Here is a 19983-nt window from a genome sequence, read left to right on the forward strand (position 1 = left end):
TTCCCAAGGTTTTATTCCCACAATAAATCTTATCATTTTCTGCTCCTTAGATGGCCTGTCTTCCCTGCATTATGCTAACAGCTCCCTTTCCCAGCAGCAGTGGTAATAAATGGTATGCTCACAATGTAGAAGTTAAGGTTTCAAGGTGAAGCCTTTGGAAGTGGTCCCTTTGTAATTTCTTTTATGGCCATGCCATATTTCATGGTGCAACTCACTAACTCTGTGGGTGGCTTTGTGTGTGTTCCCGAGAAAAGAAGAGTGAGCCACATCCCCACCCTCCAATCCTCACATACCCCTCCCAGTGGAACTTGGACGTTAAAGCACCTCCTAGGTTTTAAAGGAAGATTTTAACCCCTCCTGGTGTTCATGTGGAGTTGCTTGCTGTCCAGCCAGCCAAAATAAGAAATGTTGGAGATGTGGCTGCTCCACGAAGCCTCTTCTAATCTCCTCAACCCGCCATGGGGCCCCTTCCTTAAAACTTCTACAGCCAGGCCTCTCTCTTCTGTCTACAATTAGCCATTTCTCTTGAGAGTAACAACTAAGGAGGAATGCTAATTTCCTGCCTCCTTCTCTGCCCCATTCACACAGTCCAACCCCACCAGAGCACTGATAATTGGTTGACTGACTTGATGAACGATCAGCAACTTCCATCTTTGATGTACTAAAATCATTGGATTAGTAACGGCTTCTCTAGGGGGAAAACGATGTAACATGATTGGTCTACACCCTCCAAGGGGGGCCAAGAGTCCTATGACCAAGGAAGGAAGAAACTCAATATATATGTTTGGGATCTAGATCAGTTTAAATTTCTGTCTGAAGCCAAAGCATAACCTGACTTTGCACACAGATCCCCTTAACATATGCACGCACGCATGCACGCATGCACACACACACACTCACACGCACAATATGACAGATCCTTTAGGACTCTTTGAAGACACAGTCAATATAGTCTTTATCTGGTACACAGTGGATGCCCAATAAATATTTGTTATTTACTGGGTGGCCACCAAGATTTTGCTGGGGAGGCTGTGTGATAAAAAGGAAAAAACATGGGTAACAGACCTCAGTTGTAATCCTGCCTCCACCTCAAGCTATCTGAATGGGTTTGGGCAAATGCCTTAACCTCTCAGAGTCTCAATTTTCTCACATGTAAAATGGGAATGATAATATCTACCTCCTAGAATTGCTTTAATGATTACATGAGGTGTTTTCAATAAAACTCCTGTATACCTAATAGGCACATGAGAAACAACAATTATTTTCTCCTGTCTGAAATGTCTTTGTTCACCTGGCAGACTCCCAGGTACCCTTTAAGGCTCACCTTGAATAAAACAAGCCAGGAGGAGGTGATCACTTTCACCTTGTATCGCTTCAGGCAGCTATTATTACACTTCTCACCCCATATTGCAATGATTTGGGTTGCTACTCTCTATCCTTGAGGTCAAGACCAAGATTTCACCATCTCGTACCCTCAGTGCTTAGTATACTGCCTGGCATGTAGTAGGCGCTCAATAAAACTTCCTTTTCCATGAAGGAAAAATGATAAGAGGGACACAAACCAAAATTAACAGTGGTTATCTATGGTTGGTGGGATTACGGGTGGTTTTCTTTAGTGTGTGGGTGCTCATCTATATTTAAAAAAGTCTTTTCTACAATGGCTATGTTTATTTATAGAAAATAATTTTGTAAAACAATGTTCAGAGTGGATTGGGGGGAGAAGGAAGGAAGGAAGGAAGGAAGGAGGGAGGGAGGGAGGAGGGAGTGAGGAGAGGAGGGAGGAGGAGGAGGAAGGATAGATGTATTCAATAAATTTAAGCAGTTTCAGTTCTTTCAGATTCTCAGTATCTGGGTCTGAGGCTGAGTTTGCTGCAGGGTAAGAAAGATATTTCCACTCCCCATGAGCCTTCTCCCTATTTCCTACCAAAATGGCTTTGAAGCTCTACTCTTCCTGTTCAAACTCACATTTTCATAATACCCATTCCAAAAGGAAAAAATCACCCCCAACTCCATCATAGTCTATGCCAGGACTCAGCGACCTTTTTCTATAAAGGCCTAGGTAGTACATATTCTAGTCTTTGGGGGCCATGTGATTTCTGTTCACTATTTCTCAATTCCACTGTTGTAACATGAAAGCAGCCATAGATAATACATAAATGAATGAGCATGGCTGTGTTCTAATAAAACTTTATTTATAAGAATGCGGCAGGCCAGATTTGGCCCAAGTGCCATAGTTTGCCAATCCCCAGTCTATAACTTTGCCAGTGTTGTTCCCTTGCCTGGATAGCCCTCTCTTCTGCCTGCCTACTTAAATTCTTTTCATCCTCTGTCTTTCAACTATAACATTACTATCATCTACTGCCTTGGCCTGATGTTATTGTATTGTAATCACATGTATTCTAGTAGGTACCAAATAAATATTGAACGATTTGCTGAGAAGTGTTCTACATTTATAAGGATTTTTAAAGAATATGCTTTGGAATTATGCTTGGAATGGACTGGAAGGAGAGAATGTAAATATTCATAATAATAACGAACAGGGCATTAGCGTTGTAATGACGTGGTCCTACACAGAGATTCCCATCTTAGAAGAAAAAGACATACAAAAAATTTAAGTTAAGCAACTGTACAATGACCTAATGGCAGAGCAACAAAGAGAAGCCAGGTACTATGATTCAATGTCTCATTCCTTAAGAAAGGTCCTTACTCTATCTCTAAAATCTGAAAGAAAACCAGTAATAGCAACTTCTTTGGGAAAATTTAAGACCCAAGTGCAAAGGAGGTTTTAGTGTCTTTGGACAAGCTGGGGAGGATAAATCATACCCCACCACTGGAGATGTTGACATTTCCCTTCTAAATTAGCCACAACAGAACAGTTGGTGCAGAACTCTGGCTTCAGCTTTCGGTTTCCATTTTTTCTGCTCTCCCGAACGCTGACCCTGTGCTCTTGGCTCTGTGAGATGGGCTAAGGTTTATGCTTAGGATCACGGGGCAGCCCCAGCAGCTCTCAGCAAATGTGACTGAGTAGTCCATAAATGGTCCTTGTTTGGTGGCAAAATGTTTGGCTCCTTCTCCCTAAAAAGGAAATCATAAAGAAAATGTACCATGCCATCGATAACATAATTTCCTGGCTTTCAGACCACTTGCTGACAGAGCAGACCCTTGGAGAGCAGCGATGCAAAGCCTGTTGATTCACACTTGGGATTTTTCTGAACATTTGACAACCTGTACTTTCAGCAGCAGCAGCAACAGCAGCAGCAGCAGCAGCAGCAGCTCTGTTTGTGAGCACACACCATCTGGTCACAGAGCTGCTGGAACTAAATGAAGAGAATACATTTGAGTAGAGCTTTGACCTGGGGTTTTAAAACATGCCTCCTATGGCTTCCTTTGGAATTATATACTCAACGACTTCCCCCTTCCTTTTCCTCAAGTCATTCTAACCATACCAAACCTCTTAAAACAGAGCTTGTGTATTCATTCATTGACTCAGTCACTCATTCATTCATTCATTCATTCATTCAGTGAGACAGCATGTACTGAGCACTTCACAAATGCCAATGCTTCAGATACAGCAGTGTAAAAGTCAGATGTGGTCCCTAGCCTCCCAGAAATTACAGTTGAGTAGACAAGACAGACATTAAACATTTACAATTAAGTGTGAGGAAGGTTATACAGGCAACAGTACAGTGTGCTATGGGTAAGATGACCATGTAATTTGCCATCCAAACCTGGATGCTTTTGAGTTTAGAAGGAGGTACTATTAATAACTATTCCCGAACAGTAGGTTAAGTTAGGATTGTCCTGGGCCAGCTGGGTCACGTGGTTCCTCTAGCTTTGGCCATGCAGCAAGGGATGTCAGTTTATTAGGTCCACTTTCCTACCTCTCCCTTTGTTTCTCTGTTCCTACCTTCTCTCATTTTATTCCTGATGTTGCTCTGTTAAAGACTAGTAGAATTAAGTGGCATGAGTGATGAATCCCATCGGTATCAGTGCTTACAACCCAGCAGTTGGCAGTGTTGTTGGCCATTGATCTATCATCATTTCTTCCTACTCTAGGTTACCTTAAGAAGAATCTTCACCACATAGAGGTTTTAAATCTTGCCTCCTGCCTTTGATTCCAGCTCCCTTCCCATATTTCAATAATGTGCATGGGCCTCTGCCTAGGGCTGGACTGTGATTTTACACTCTTTAGCAATATGAAGTGCTTTGTTGATCCCCAGCACAGTCCTAGGGAGGTGGAGGTGGAGTTTCTAATGCAGCTCAGTCACAAATATAAAGGACTGATCTGAGGTGTGGAAGAATTGCTCACTGAGTAATGTAAAAGGTTGCTGTGGCGGGTCACATTTGTCTTGTGTTCACAATGTGCAAAGACTGGATAAAATGCTGAAGCTGCTTCTTCTAGGATGATGGGCTTCCAAAAGAACAAAGCTCAGTGATACAGCAGTCACCTAGACAGCATCTCAAAGGTATAAATACCTCACCAACAACCTATCATTTTGTTCTGCCTGTAAGACTAAGATGTCAAAGATTTCATTATCTAAAGGTAGACCTGAAAAAAACTGTACCATTAATGATAGCCTTGGGGCATGTGGCAGATGCTAGTGAAGCCCCCTAGGCCCACCTCTGAGTCTACCTACAGTCACAGAGGATACTTCCCAGTAGGCTTGTAGCTTCTCACCACAAAAACCTACAAATGCTCCTCAAAATTGCTCAATCCACAAGGCAACCCTCAACCAAAGAGGGACAGGAGACAATGGATCTGGTAGCCAGGCTCCAAGATGGCCTCAGTGATCCTTACCTCCTGGTATTCATGCCCTTGTGTAGTCCCTTCCCATGAGTACAGCTGATCTTTGCAACCAATATAATATAGTGGAAATGATGGTGTATGATTTTCAACTGGATCATAAAAGGCATTGCTGCATTCATTGTACCCTCTTTTGGATCACTTACTCTGGGGGAAGACAGCTGCCATGTTGTGAGGACACTCAAGTAGTGTTATGGAGAGGGCCATGTGGTGAGGAACTTAGGCCTCCTGACAGCAGCTAGCACTGAGTTGTCAGCCAGGTAAGGGAGCCATCTTGGAATTGGATCCTCCAGCCCCGGTTAAGCCTTCAGATAACTGCATCGCAGCCAACATCTTTACTGCAACCTTATAAGAGACCTCAAGCCAGACTACCCTGCTAAGCCAACCTCAAGTTCCTGACCCTTAAAACTGTGAGAGATAATAAATGTTAATCATTGCTTTGAACTGTTAAGTTCACAGTATTAGATAACTAATATGGTAAATAAATACCCCAGCTTCCCCCAGAAGCACATTCCACATGGTTCCTCCGGCACTCCTCAGTGGGATTGAGCCCCACGTGTCCACAGTTGGTAATTTTCTCACTGCATGCTATTTTTTTTGTATTTTTCCCTCTGTGTGTCATTCTTTCCACTTCCTTACTTCCTCTTCCTATGATTCTCTCCCCCATATAAACTATCTGCCCCCAAGTCCTTGACTTAGCATCTGCTTTGAGGGATCACAAACAAAGTTAGGGCATCTTGTTCATATTGATGAATCAACTTTTCAAAAGAAGACTAGCTTTTGTAAACATTTTTGTGCCTTCAGAAAATTCTCAAGTCTTTATCAAAAATAGCTCCACCAAATATTGTATAATTCCTTTAATATGAAATGTCCAAAATAGGCACATCTACAACAACAGAAAGTAAATTAGTGGTTGCCTTGGACTGAGGGTGGTAACGCAGACTGACTGCAAATGGGCATGAGTGATGTTTTGGGGGTGAAAGAAATATTCTAAAACTGAATTCTAGTAATAGCTACAAAGCTCTATATATTTACTAAAATCATCAAATTATTCATTTTAAACAGATGACTTTTATAGTATACAAATGATGCCTCAATAAAGCTGATTTTTAAAAAAGAAAACTGATTTTTATAGCTGAAACATATTCAGAAATGAGAAAAAAGAAATAAGTAGAACAGAGGCCAAAGGAAAGGATTCTTATTGCCAGCCACTTTAGATCCATAAGAACCAGATTTACTGTAGTCTCTTCCACAATAAAACCCACATATTTGATACAAGAAAACTAATAATTAGGCCAACTATGTCTACTCAAATACAGAAAACAATATTAAAGACAGAATCTCATGTGGGCTTTGTCTAACCAAAGAAGACTTGCCTAGAAAAGCCACATCTGTGGTTTTAGGGATCAACATTTATATTTGATATAGAAGAACACTCTTTGGGAATTTGTTTTAGGGAAGCCATCAGCAACTACCAACCTTAGTAGAGTATGAGGTGTGGTGGGGAGGTTGTGAAATTCTAGCATCTAAACCCTATGACAAGAAGGAGGAACACACCAGTGGTTATCATCCATATAATCAGAAGAACTTAACTTCCAGAGAGAAGCAGTGTCCTCAGAGAAATGAGTGGTGTGGCCCATTCTAGGTATGTCCTTCCTTTAGATTGGCCAGGTCTCTACCTGGCCAGGATACAAATTCAGGACCCTGGGGCAGGAGAGGGATGAGAGAGGGGAGACATCAGAGAGAGATCACTTACTCCTTCTCTACGTGTTTATTTATAGAGCTTGGAGTTCCTACACCGTGTTCAAGTAAAGGCTTACCTGGACTGTACTGATTTCAGAGTATGTTGGGAGCATCCATTAGGGATATGGGAGAAGATGTAAGAGATACACAGAGACACATGCAGGCACAAACATACACACATATACATACACACATGTACATGTACCAGCTACTTGATTGTATCAGTTAACTTTTGCTACATAACAAATCACCCCAAAACTTAGTGGCTTAAAACAACCACTATTTATTTAGGTCATGATTCTGATGTTTATCCAGGTAGTTCTTTTGGTCTTGGCTGAGATTTCTCATTTGCCTTCAGCTAACCAGTGAATTATCTAGAGGCTGAGTGACCTATGATGGCCACACACATGTGTATAGTATTGGCAGGTTATTGGCTGGGGCAACTACATGTTTCTCATCATCCAGCAAGCAGTCTTGTGTCTCAGAGTCACAAGTACCACAAGGGAACAAGCTTCAGTGCACAAGTACCTTTCAAACCTGATGGCTTCATGTTTGCTAATGTCCCATTGGTCATATGGCCAGACGAGACTCAAGGAGTGAAGAAATAAATTCCACCTCTTGATAGGAAGGTCTGCAATGCCACAGGCAAGGGAAATATTTGGGGCCATCATTCATATAATCTACCACACCTGTCTGTTTTTGTTTTTGCTTTTTAATTCTTTTCTCATTTAAGACCTGCAAGTTGTCATTCTTCTTCTCACTTGTCAAAGAATGTGTTTTGTTCAACAGTTGTTCTAGCAGCTAGAGAATATAATTTATTTTGTGATGAACCATTTTGCCCTGAGATTAATTAAACTCTAGCTCTTTCTCTTAAAGAGAAAATTCTCTGTTGCCTTAATCAGCTATCAGCTGCCATGTAGATGCCCCCAGAGTCTGCTTACAAGCCAAATATAGGATACCATTCCAGGGAATCTGTTGACAGTGTAGATTTCGCTCACAGGCCATGGTGGGCCTGAAGTAAGGAAAAATGGCAGTGTCAAAATCATGAAAGAGGAGAGGGGTTGAGGGAGTAAGAAAGTGAGAAGAGAGGAAGTGCTCAATTAATAGAACTGGCATTGGTGTCACCATGGAGGAACACCCAAGTACATGCCACTCAACACCTCTGGAGGAATTTGTAGCCTGGAGACCTTAGCTGCCTCTTTTTAAGGGTGATTCAACTGCATATGGGGTAAAGTATGACTAATCACAGTGGAAGGAAAATGCTCTGTGCTCAATTATATACTGTCATAGCCAGTCAACACCGTTGGGGTCTGTGAGAGAGGAGGGGAGAGAAAAGATTGTTGGGTAATGGAAGTAGGTGGGGAAGGGCACATCTGGCTTGGGAGGATTTTCCAGGAAAAGAAAAAAGATTTAAGACTTCAGTTTCACCTCCCCACTGTGAGACAAACATGTTGGGGGAAGGAACAGGGCCCTTCAGCTCACTGCCTCCCTGCTTTCCTCAGCTCCTAAAACACATTTAGCTCTAGCTTAACTTGGCATCAGGCAAGGGTTCAAGAACTAGTAAATAACCTTCTTGCCCAAAGACCATCAGATCACAGTGTGAGTGCACACACACAGGGCAAATACAGTATAGGCCAAAGTAAAAATCACATCTCATGAGGACTGAAGAATATTTTTCTTCCCTCAAAGCATAGATGGAACAGTCCCCCAAACAGCCGCTTGGGGGACTTGAGGACTTGCTCTTTGGAATGAAGGCTGCCAATTGTCCATTAGAACCCACTTTCTCCATCTTACTGGGCACACAGCTTTACCACATTTTCCAGTCTCCCTTGCAGTGAGCCTTGGTCATGTGATTGAATTCTGGCCAGTAAGATGTGAGAGAAAACTATGTATGCCACTTTCAGAACTAGGACTCAAGGCAGTAGACATGTCTCTTCCATGTTATCTTTCTCCTTCCCACTTGGAACCCCCTGCAATTTAGCTTCAGCCACACAGAATACAATACTCTAGGGGATGGCAGAGCCTCACAATAGAAGGACCTCAGGTTTCTGATTGATTGTAGAGCAAAGCTGCTTCACCATCTGACCAATGTACCTACGAATTGTTACCTGAAATACAAATGAACCTCATGGTCTTATACGCTACAATGTTAAGTCTCTTTGTTACAACAACTTGGCCTTTTACCTTAATTAATACTTTCATTCATTCAACTTAAATGTGGCAGGGCCCCTTTGGGACATTCTCTTCTTACTTTGAGGTCACCATGAGGCCAGTTTTAAACACTAATGAATTAAAAATATCAAAGTATATAACCAACTCTTAAAAGACTGTAGAATGATGGATGCTTTCCTTGAAATTTTCTTGGGGAAAGAGAAGAGGAGATGTTGACTTTGTACATGACTCAACAAACTGCTCAGAACACCTTTTTTTTCTCCCCACGGTTTACTCCCTTTGGCAACTATCATCCTCTGTGTGTATGTTTCTCATTCTTTCTCTTGATCTTATGGTCTCCACATGTGCACGCGCACGCACACACACACACAAACACACACACATACAGACACACCTACCTCTTCTTCCTCTTGGGCCTCTCTCCTCCTTTTGCTCTTTGCTGTACTGCAGCCTTCCCCTTTTTCTAGTCTTGATTCTCTTGGCTTCAACCATCTAGGTCACAAAAAAACAAAGATCATCCTTAGCATCTACCCTTATTAGGAGACAGGGAAATCAGTGAAATAATAACTATTTTCATGTTTTTGAAGTCAGGATGGATATAAATAATTGAATATTTTTCTTAGTCCTGCATAGGGAAACATACTCTAAATGAGTATCTACTATGAACTCACAAGACAGACATAGAACCATCTGAAATCTTGAACCATCTGAAATCAAGGAATCTTAAGGAAAAACCAATGAGGAAACCAAAGTTCAGAAAATTACTTGCCTGGCAATTATGCTCTTTCCTGACTCTACCCCCACTCCCTGCCCTGAAACTTTGAGGGAAGTACCTAAGGCCCCTCCACAGAATGCTTACTGGAACATCAGTACACTAGACCACCAGAGGTGAAGAAAGGCAGGCCAGAGAGATGGATGGGAAAACTGAGCTACCAACGGAGGCAACTAGAGCAAATGCTTCATATCTACCCTATGATCCAACAATTTCACTCATATATATTTACTCAAGGAATATGAAAATACATGCCCATAAGAATATTTGTGCATTAATGTTCACTATAGATTTATTCAAAATAGATACAAACAGGATATAATGCAAATATCAAACATGACAAGATTTGATAAATAAATTATGCTATAGTCATACAATGGAATGTGATCCAGCAATAAAAATGGAATGAACTTCTGATATACACAACAACATGGATAATCTCAAAAACATTCTATTGAGTGAAAAAAGCAAGATATAAGAGTACATACTGTATGACTTCATTTTCGTGAAGTTCTAGAATGAGTAAGACTGATATACGATGATAGAAATCAGCAATAATTGCCTCTGGTTGAGGGTGGAGACTGACTGCAAAGGGGCATAAGGGAACATTCTGGAGTGACTGAAATGTTCTATGTCTTGATTTGTAAAGTTAAGATTGGGTATATACGTTTGTTGAAGTTCATTGAATAGTACATTGAAGAATTGTATGTTTCATTATATGTAAATTATACCTCAAACACACACACACACACACACACAAATAGTATTGAGAGTAAAAAGACTGTTATAAGAAAAATGGATATATTAAATTTGTAGTTTTTGTTTCTTGCCACATCACATCACAAATCAGATCTTTCCCCAGTCTCACTCCTCATTATTATCTCTCACCTTCATTCCATCTCTGATAACCATATCTAGAGCTCTTCCCCCTCCCCAGGAAAACCATCATGCCAAATCTGTTGGGTGTAATTGTGCATCTTCAGCCTGTGACAGAGCCTAAATGAGCACCCTAAGCTTATCCCTGGGCTAAGTGACTCCAGGCCAGGCTGTGGATGAAAATGACAAAAGCAGAGAGGTAATAGAAGCATTTTACCAAGTTCTAGAGTTCAATCTCACTGGGAAGCTCTGGGAATATGGAATGATCCCACTCAAATGATGAGGAACCCAGGGCATTTATATACCTAGTCCCATCAGTCATTGACAGATGTTGATATTGGTGCTAATTCTGAAGAACTTCTGGTCTACTGTGCACACAGGCAAGGTGGGATCTGGTAGTCAGAGAAAGCCCTCAGGCAAAGAAATGCATAAGTTGGCAGCGGGAAGTCAGATAGATATGGACAGAAATGGTAAGGCCTGAAAGGTTATAGGTGGGACAAATGTCTGCTATAAGACCTAAACATATAGGACAGAGTATTATTTCCTGAAAAGGTCTGGTGTCTTAATCCAGGCCCCTTATACTGGTTAGCTCTTGCTGTGTGACAAACCACCGCAAAACATAGTGGCTTAAAACAATAAATATTTTATTTAGCTCACAATTCTGTGGGTTGACCAGGTAATTCTGATCTGGGCCAGTGCAGCTGATCTCTGCTTGGCTCTTTCATATGTCTGCAGTCATGAGTAAATGAATAGATGCTTTAGCCACTAATTTTGGGGATGGTTACATGGCAAAAGCTAACTGACATATTGGATAAAAGAGGGAAGTTAAATTAGGTGATCAGGTAAAGCTTCACTGAGCAGGGGACATTTAAGCTGAGACTGAAAGGACGTCAAGGAGATGTTGATGCTAAGAGGCAGGACGTTCAAGGCATACAGAACAGCAAATGCAATAGTCATAACAGGAAAGAGCTTGGTGTGTTGAAGAAGTTGAAAAAAGATGAAGAAATGCTGCTAGGACTGAAGAAAAGAGAGAGAGAAAGAAGACTGAAGGGCACAGGGAAAATCTATTCATACTCTGACTCATAAGAGGAAAGGAGTCATAAGACTATGTTCTTTGTTAGTATCCTTTACCAATAGAGTCTTATCCAAAAATATATTCTGAATATGTAGCATTTTATTATATATTATTAATAGAGAATATGCTAATAAAAATTATTCATATTCTTTATATAGTCTTCTCATGCTCTTCACTCTCCCCTTTCTCTTCTCTCTAGGCTCAGCTACAGGAGGAGGGAGCTGGGGGAGAGGCAATCTAAATATTCCTTAAAATAAAGACAAAATAAAAATCCATCAACTAAACCAAAAACGTTCACAAAAACAAGACAGTGGTATGAGTCAGCCATTCAGCAAATTGGCCATTTGGCAAACTAAATTCTAGAAAATTGGCTTCCAACTTTGCAACACTGAAAACTTATAGCTCTTCACTCTCTGTGCTTTAGTCTCCTCAGAAAATAGACTGGATGAAGCCTAAGTCCTTTCTAACTCTAGTGTAATGAGGTTTTATGGGACCCATGAGTTTCATGGAGTTGTGTGTGGGTGTGCATATGAGTAAGTAGAAATTAATCTCAGATGACTAAAAGATATTAAAATAGAAAAGGAGCGAAGGACCTTGGAGGTTGAAGGAGAGGAAAAGTGGAGAAGACATTCATTGGGTCATCTTGAATTGTACCAGATTTTAATTCAACAATAAACTAGTCCTCTAATTTCAGTCTAATGTTTGAGCACGAATGTGTTACAACGAGAAAATGGATGTGGAAATAGACCATAATTGAAACTCTTGTCTCAATATTCAATTAAATTTGCCAGGCAAATCCCCAGATAAGCTTTGTTTAGTTTTGTTTCCTTAACTGGAAGAAGGAAACTACACCATATCCAGCATGAAAGCAGGCTTCCGGACAGAAATTGGGGCAAATGTGGAAAGAAATTTCAAAAATTCATCAGGAGACTGAAGATATAGACCTGCTTCTGTTATTAACTATGTAACACGAAGAAAAACACATTATCTTTCTATGCTACACTTTCCTCTTATAAAGACATAAATGGATGACAGATGGCAAAAACTTAGCATGTATGACATCACCATCTCTTTCCAGGCCAGTGACAGATATCTATAATCAGTCATAGCAATCTTTTCTGTAACATCTAGAGATGTCCTCAGAATTCATCTCCACACGGTGCTTCCAGTAACTGCTACCAAATTAACAGAACTGGTTCTCAAAATTAAACCTATCTATTTTTCTGAACTAGACCATTGGCTCCCAACTTACAGGCTGCAGACTCCTGGGAAGTTGTAAAGTTACTAAAAAATGTCTGTTAAGTCATAAGCTCACCAAGCCTTGTCTGTAGGATCAATAAAGTACTATTTTATCACTGTTTTCATTCCCAAAAGAGATTAGAAATATCTGGCCAAGGGCATTTCAAACCCCTCTTCTGCTCTGGTATTTTCTATTCTGAGGCTAAATTTCTCTCTATTCTCTACCCACTTCTCTTCTACCTCCTTCTCCCTACCCAAGATCTTCTAACACTAGCATGGACTCTTTGGTCAAGAAGGAATTTCCCACTCTCTGTGATAAGGGAAAGATCCAGTCAGCATACGACAGCATATGAGTCACAATAATCAGCACTGCTTTGTCCTTGAGATGAGCTGTGAACAACTTGAGAATCATCTGCCAAAACTGGCTCTGAACTTCACCCTCATATTTCAGGTCATAAGTCTAGCATCTTTCTTTGCATATCATTTTCCAAACTTTCCTAAATGATGGATATCATCCCAGATTCAAGTTTAGTTTCTCCTTCAGCATTTTGGGGTGGAAAACTAAGACCCAAAGCAGTATGGAGTACAAGTTTGGGCACTATCACTTACTAGTTGAATGACCTTTAGAGTTTTTCTTCATCTCTTTGAACCTCAGTTCCCTCATCTGTAAAGTGAAATATCTGTAGTAATTAAATAAGACAATGTATGTAAACTGCCTAGTAAAGAGACTGCCACACAGTAGGGGTTCAATAAATGATAACAATGATGATGATATTAGATATACTTATCGGAAACTTACTATGATGTCAGGTACTCTGTTTAACTAATTATATTTCTTTTTTGTGATAGGTTACAAAAATGGCCACAATTCTTTACAGCTTCTATATCTCCACTCCTTGATTCTGGGTATTGGCCAATGTGACAGAAACTACACTGTGTAAGCTCTGAGTCTAGGTCTTAACAGACTTTATAGATTTCTGCTCTTGGGACTCTGCTCAGCTGCCATGTAAACAAATCTGGCCTAGTCTACTGGAGGGTAAGAGACAAATGGAGCAAAAACACTCTTTCTCAGCTGAAGCCATCCTAGACCAACCAGTCCCCAGCCAACACAGCAGCTGACCACATTTGCATGAATGAGCCCAGTCAGCTGACCTAGATCAGCATAACTGCCTAGCTGATCCCAGCCCAAACTGCTACCCCATAGAATTGTGAACTAAACAAGGGGTTGTTGTTTTAAACCACTAAGTTTTGCAATGGCTTGTAATGCAGCAATAAGTAATGTACTTTTCGAGTACACAGCTAGACTATTTCCCATGCCCTCTTGCTCCTAGATTCACCATGTGACTAGTTCTCCCTCCATGAAATGTGAGTGGAAAGTGGCATGTGTCACTTTCATGCCAAAGTTGCTGGTGTGCCTTCTCATTTTTTCTTCCTCTGTCTCTTGACTGAATGCAGAGGTTCTAGCAGAGGACTCCAAGACCTTAGGGGATGTGGATCCACAATATGGAAAGAACCTGGATCCTTGAACTACCATGTCGAGGAAAGCCACCCAGTAAACAAGAATATCCATTTGGACTTTATGTGATCAAGTACTAAACTTCAATTGTGTTAAGCCACTGAAGTATAAGGATATCTCTGTTATGGTACTTAGCATTATCTTAACTAGCATATAGGCATTACATAATTAAATTATCCCCATTTACCGAGAAAGGAACTAAGGTAAAGAGAAATTCAGCTAGTAAGAGTTAGAATATGAAGCTAGGCTGTCTGTCTGATTTATATCAACTCTACATCCCATCTTCCCAAGCTAGTCGTAATAATCATTATTATTAACATTCTTTGAAGTTTCCATTTATTTGAATGATGAGTTACTGTGCAAAGACACAACAGAGCAATCCTTTGCCATTTCTTGCCCTGTTCACATTATTTTGGCGACTTCTCTGTAAGTCTAAAATTATTTCAATATAATTTAAAAAATTAATGTTGAGTAAAAAGGCCAGGTGAAGAAAGTTACACTATGATTTCATTTACGTGTTCTTCTAAAATATACACATATACACACGCAAACAGTAAAATGCATTGTTCATAGAAAGATACACATGTACTAAAAATGTGAGCTAGACAGTGGTTTTTCAATCTTGGGTGCACTTTGGAATCACCTGGGGAGCTTTAAAAACTGATGCAAGCTACTTTAAAAAATGGGCAAGTTATGGTCCTTCCCTTTGTCACCCAGCACTCCCCAGTTTCAAGAAGGGAAACTAAGATCTGTCCATATCTACATTAAATAAGGGGTTCAAAATACACACAAAAACATGCTTAGGATTCTGGAAAATCATACTGAAGCAGCAAATGTTCACTCTGATTTGGAAAAAAACACTGATGCCTGAATTTCTCCCGCTTCTTGCCCTTCTCCCTTTCCTGATTTTATTTGTCTGGTATGAGACCTAGGCACCCAAGATTTCTAGTAGATTCCCAGGTGATCTTGATAGGCAGACAGGGCTGAGAACTGCTGGGTCTGAAGAAGACATAGGAAATCTGCTTTGGCTGAGAAGGGAGGGAGAAGCACGGATTCAGCAAGAGGAAACCAAGTTTATTTCAAATCTGAAGCAAAAATGACTAAATCTTAGACTTTGTAATTCTGGAAGATGAGACCACAGATATTTGTTATTCTCAATTTTTCCCTATTTCTTTAAATTTATAACATGTTTAAAGATTTAAAATAAACTTATTTATAAACTATATAAATGTCTAACCAATGTACTGTATGCTTGAAACTAATAAAATAAAAATTAAAAAATAAGCTTATTTATGAACACCTAGAAGTGTCAATTTGAGGAACATAAGTATAATCAAGAAACATTGTTGGTTTCATTTTATAGAGACAAAGGAACAAAGAAATAAAGAAACAGATACTTTAGATTTGCAACTGTTGAAGGCTTATTGGAAGTCCCATCAGTAATTTTCTTATATTCTCCAGACCGCTTTCCCACAGCTAAAACATGTCAATCCCTATTCCAGTTCACCTTTCATTAATTTCTGTCCAATGCTATAATTTAGTGGTTCAATAAAGTAGAAAAATAAGTGGTTCAACGGTAACAACAATAAAAGCAATGTTGTTTACAAACAGAAATTATTTTTTAAAAGATAAGCACTTGCAATTTTTAAATAATCCTGAACAGGCTAATATTTAGCCTGTTTGCACAGCTTAGACTGCAGAGATTGAAGCCTGACTGGTTGGTTGCCATGCTAAACCAGTCGATAATTATTTTGAACAAAGGACAAAAAATGTGAGTCCTAGTCCTAGATCTGCTAAAGTGGCCATGACAGGTTTTGTTTTCGTTCCTACTCTTACTGTCATCCATTGCCCCTCCCCCCTTCTTTTTTTGCATCACAACAAACTCATTTTATTTTTCAATTTATTTAAACTAAAAACAAAACAGTTCACCTGTTTCAACTTTCACATATAAGAGAGTTCACAAGGTTTTTGTCTTTCTCTGTCTGACTTATTTCACTTAGTATAATGCCCTCTAGGTTTCATCTATGTTGTTGCAAATGGCAAGATTTCACTCTTTTTTGTGGCTGAATAATATTCCATTGTATATATGCACCACATCTTCTTTATCTATTTGTCCACTGATGGGCACTTAGGTTGCTTCCAAATCTTGGCTATTGTAAGTAATATTGCAATGAACATGGGGTGCTTATACTTTTCGAGTTAGTGTTTTTGCTTTCTTCGGATAAATACCTAGAAGTGGAATTGCTGGATCATATGGTAGCTCTATTTTTAATTTTTAAAGGAATTTTTGTACTGTTTTCCATAGTGGCCACATCAATTTACATTCCCACCAATAGTGCACAAGGATTCCTTTTTCTGCACATCCTCACCTACACTTGTTATTTCTAGTCTTTTTGATAATAGCCAGATTTTTTTTTAAAAAAAAAAGGTTTTCAGTCTATAAACATTTTTTTTATCCAAAAGAAAGTCCAAGTGTTTTTGAAAATAATTTGGTTTGTCTGACTTTATCAATAATTGCATTGCCATTCAGGAAGATAAAACCTGTTCTCCATAATGAATGAGAAAAAAGAAACATCATGAAATGATTTTTCTAAAATATAATGTGTTTATGTTGTGATGTATGCTCAGTAGGTTAGTAACTGCAGAAAATTCTTGGAATATCACATTAATTAAGCTGACAGCCCCCTCTGCACCCCATTCTACCAGTTCAGTGCCTCTATAATCATGTTGAGTGATGGTTACTTTCTGATACATCTTGTCTTTCCACCAGACAGTGGATCCCTCAAAGGCAGGAATCTTGTCTTTTTCACCTGTGTATCCCCAGCGCCTGGATCACATATATTTTTTGAATTGGCTAGAACTGATACCAAAAAGGAGTAAATTAAGGGGTTATCTGTCACTGGCTTCCTTTGAGAGAAAACTCTGGCTTTGTTTCTAGTTCAATGTAGTTGATGCTGTGGTATGCCTCCCCAATCCTCCCTTCAGGATTGAAGTACTTATTCACCCAGCTGACTGGAGTGTTGTCAGCCAAGCATTCTCCATTTGATGGAAAAGAGCTGCCTCGGCAAGGATGTGTCCCTTTACTGGGAGCACCCACATCTAATAACTGGTGGATGCAGAGGTATAAAGACCTCTAAGCCCAGACAACTATGCAAGGTCATCCCAACTCCAGAGCTCCCCATAGGATCAATATAGGCTCTTGTTGTAACTATACTGTAGCTCAAATTATTCCCTGCCTAATCTTGCTACTTTCTCTTCTTCCAAAGATGTTGATCCTAAGAGCATCCCCAATAAACTCCATGCATATATGTCTCTCCATCAGAGTCTGCTTCCTGGGGAACATAGTAGATCACACTCTCTAACTTCTGTTTTAGATGTGCCTTTCTCAGGTTTGATCTATAAAACACCAAATACCTATTGTAGCCTAGATCTACTTCTGACCTGAGTTTTCATTAAAGAGGCCTGCGGGATAAGGAGAAAGGGCCACAGTCTTACTTACAAGACACTACACTGTTCTCTTGCCCCCTCCTTCCCACTCCTCTACAAATGTCTACACATCTCTACTCAGAGATCCTGTTACGATCCAAACAGACAAAAATTCCCTCTTTGGGCCCAAAGTAACTATAAACTGAACACTGTTTAGTTGAAACTGAATCCCTTTACAGGAAGTGCCTGCTTCCAATATCTTTTAACAACTGAGCACATCCCAAGTTCAAATCCCAGCCTCCCTGCCGAGAGGCTGTCCTGCCTCACACAGCAAAACCTTCAGCTCAGCAGAGGTACCCTTGGCATAAACCAGCTGCTCTCCCAGTTTCATTTGCAGAATTGCTGCAGCTCGGGTTTTCCACCACCTGGAACTCCCTTCGGCTGGGGATGGCTTTTGAAATCCTATGGAGGAAATGGTCCCCATTGCTCCTCAGTCAAGCTCAGCCTGACGTTTTCCCAGTCTAATCCAGCCCAAGTCAGTCACAGATGAGAGTCATTTAGAGGAATAAGAAAAGAACAGGAACATTCAAGCACAGATATGACCTGATAGGTTTTGAGTTGACAGCTAGGGCAGCTAAATCCCATCACTTCCACCCTGGAGCTATCTGCCATCTTGTTGAATCAGATGCCCTCAGCAGACACTGGACCTCAGTCACACAACTGTCTGGGCAACACTGTGCAGATGTCTCTATTAGCTTCTTAACAGTATAGCCCTTTTCATCTATTTCTCCCTCTGCCTATGGAACATTCTCTTATACCCACAAAAAAGGAAGGCTTCTCAGGAGGTTCCAACATTCCTTTTTCAACCCTCCCCCTCCCTGGCAATACAGTTTTTTCTTTGTATTTCATAGAATCAAAATCAGATGCATTGCCATCAGGATATGATAAACTATATTCTTGGTGTTTCATCATAATAGCAGGTTTGGGACTAAAGCCAAACAGTGGCAATTTCTTCGTTTTAAAGAAAAATTGCTTTTAAGAATTAAATAAAATTCTCCTTCTTCACACCATTTTCAACAGACTCTTTCCCAGCCCATGGTAAATTATTTTATGAGGAAGCTCTTTTTGTAGAATACCTTGAATATTTCCATCTTTCAATTTAATTCATTTGATGCCTTCAGCGGAAATAAATAAATAAAGTAGAGACTTTAGTAGATAATTTTAGAGTTATGGGCCAGAAAAAATTAAGGTGAAATCTGGCCTTAAAAAGGAATGTTTTAAAAAAACAAGTAGAGGTGGAAGAAAGACTACACTGCCTTGCTCTGTAAGCAGAGAGCATTGATCTGGAGTGGAGATTTGATGGACTTTAATCTTACCCTTGGTATTTGGGGGCCTTCCAGCACCCACACATTTTTGTCAAGCAGTGTTTACAAAGAACTAGAGAAGCAACGTCAATTCAGAAAAAGATTTTGTTTCGGGATGGAAAAGATTAATCAAGAAGTCACATGATTTATTATTATGCAACAAGAAGTAATGGCTTGTAAGTGGTGAGAGAAATTACTTAGTAAAAAACCTTTTTTCTTTCCAAAAGGATAAAAGGAAGAATAGCTGGAGACAATCTCAATGCTACTTAGGAGGTAAAATTCAAGGTTTGATAATTCCTACAGACCTCCAAAGGAGTGGGTAGCATTTCTGAATCTGTAGTAAATATTGATTGTATAATTGTTATACATGTTAGGATTCTCAAGAGAAATAATTTTCTTAGATTGAAATTTTTTTCATTGCAGCTAATCCGCTAGGACAAAATGATCATTTATTCTGCTTTCTGTGCTGCAATTAGTTTGAGAGCTGTGTGCAATTAGTATTACTGTCAATCATTTATTGAGGATAATGGTATTAGTGATAGTGATGTCGGTGATGAAGATGAGAGTGATGAGAGTGATGGCGGTAGACATGGGATGGTAATGAAGGTGGCTGTGGTGATGTGGTAGTGATGGTGATGGTAGTGATAATGGTGATTTGATAGAAGCAGTGATAGTAAAGGTGGTGGTGATGATGGTGGTGAGAAAAATTGTGGTGGTGGTGATGATGTTGATGCAGATTATAATGGTAACAGTAACAATGATGATGATAGCAGTAGTGGTAGTAATATAGTAGATACAGTGACAAGACCAGTCTTTTCCAGAGATTATGTCTCTATTCAAAGGCTGTAGGATCCCAGAATTTATTTCTGAATTTCCATTAATGAGTCCTCACAGTACTAGTGGACTTATTTATTTTGTCATTCAAAAAGTATTTATTCAGCATCCACTATGTCCCAGGTACTGTTCAAGGTACTAATGATAAAGCAGTGAACAAAA

This window comes from Pteropus medius, unplaced genomic scaffold (assembly GCF_902729225.1).
Source record: "Pteropus medius unplaced genomic scaffold, Ma_sr-lr_union100, whole genome shotgun sequence".
NCBI classification, from domain to species: domain Eukaryota; kingdom Metazoa; phylum Chordata; class Mammalia; order Chiroptera; family Pteropodidae; genus Pteropus; species Pteropus medius.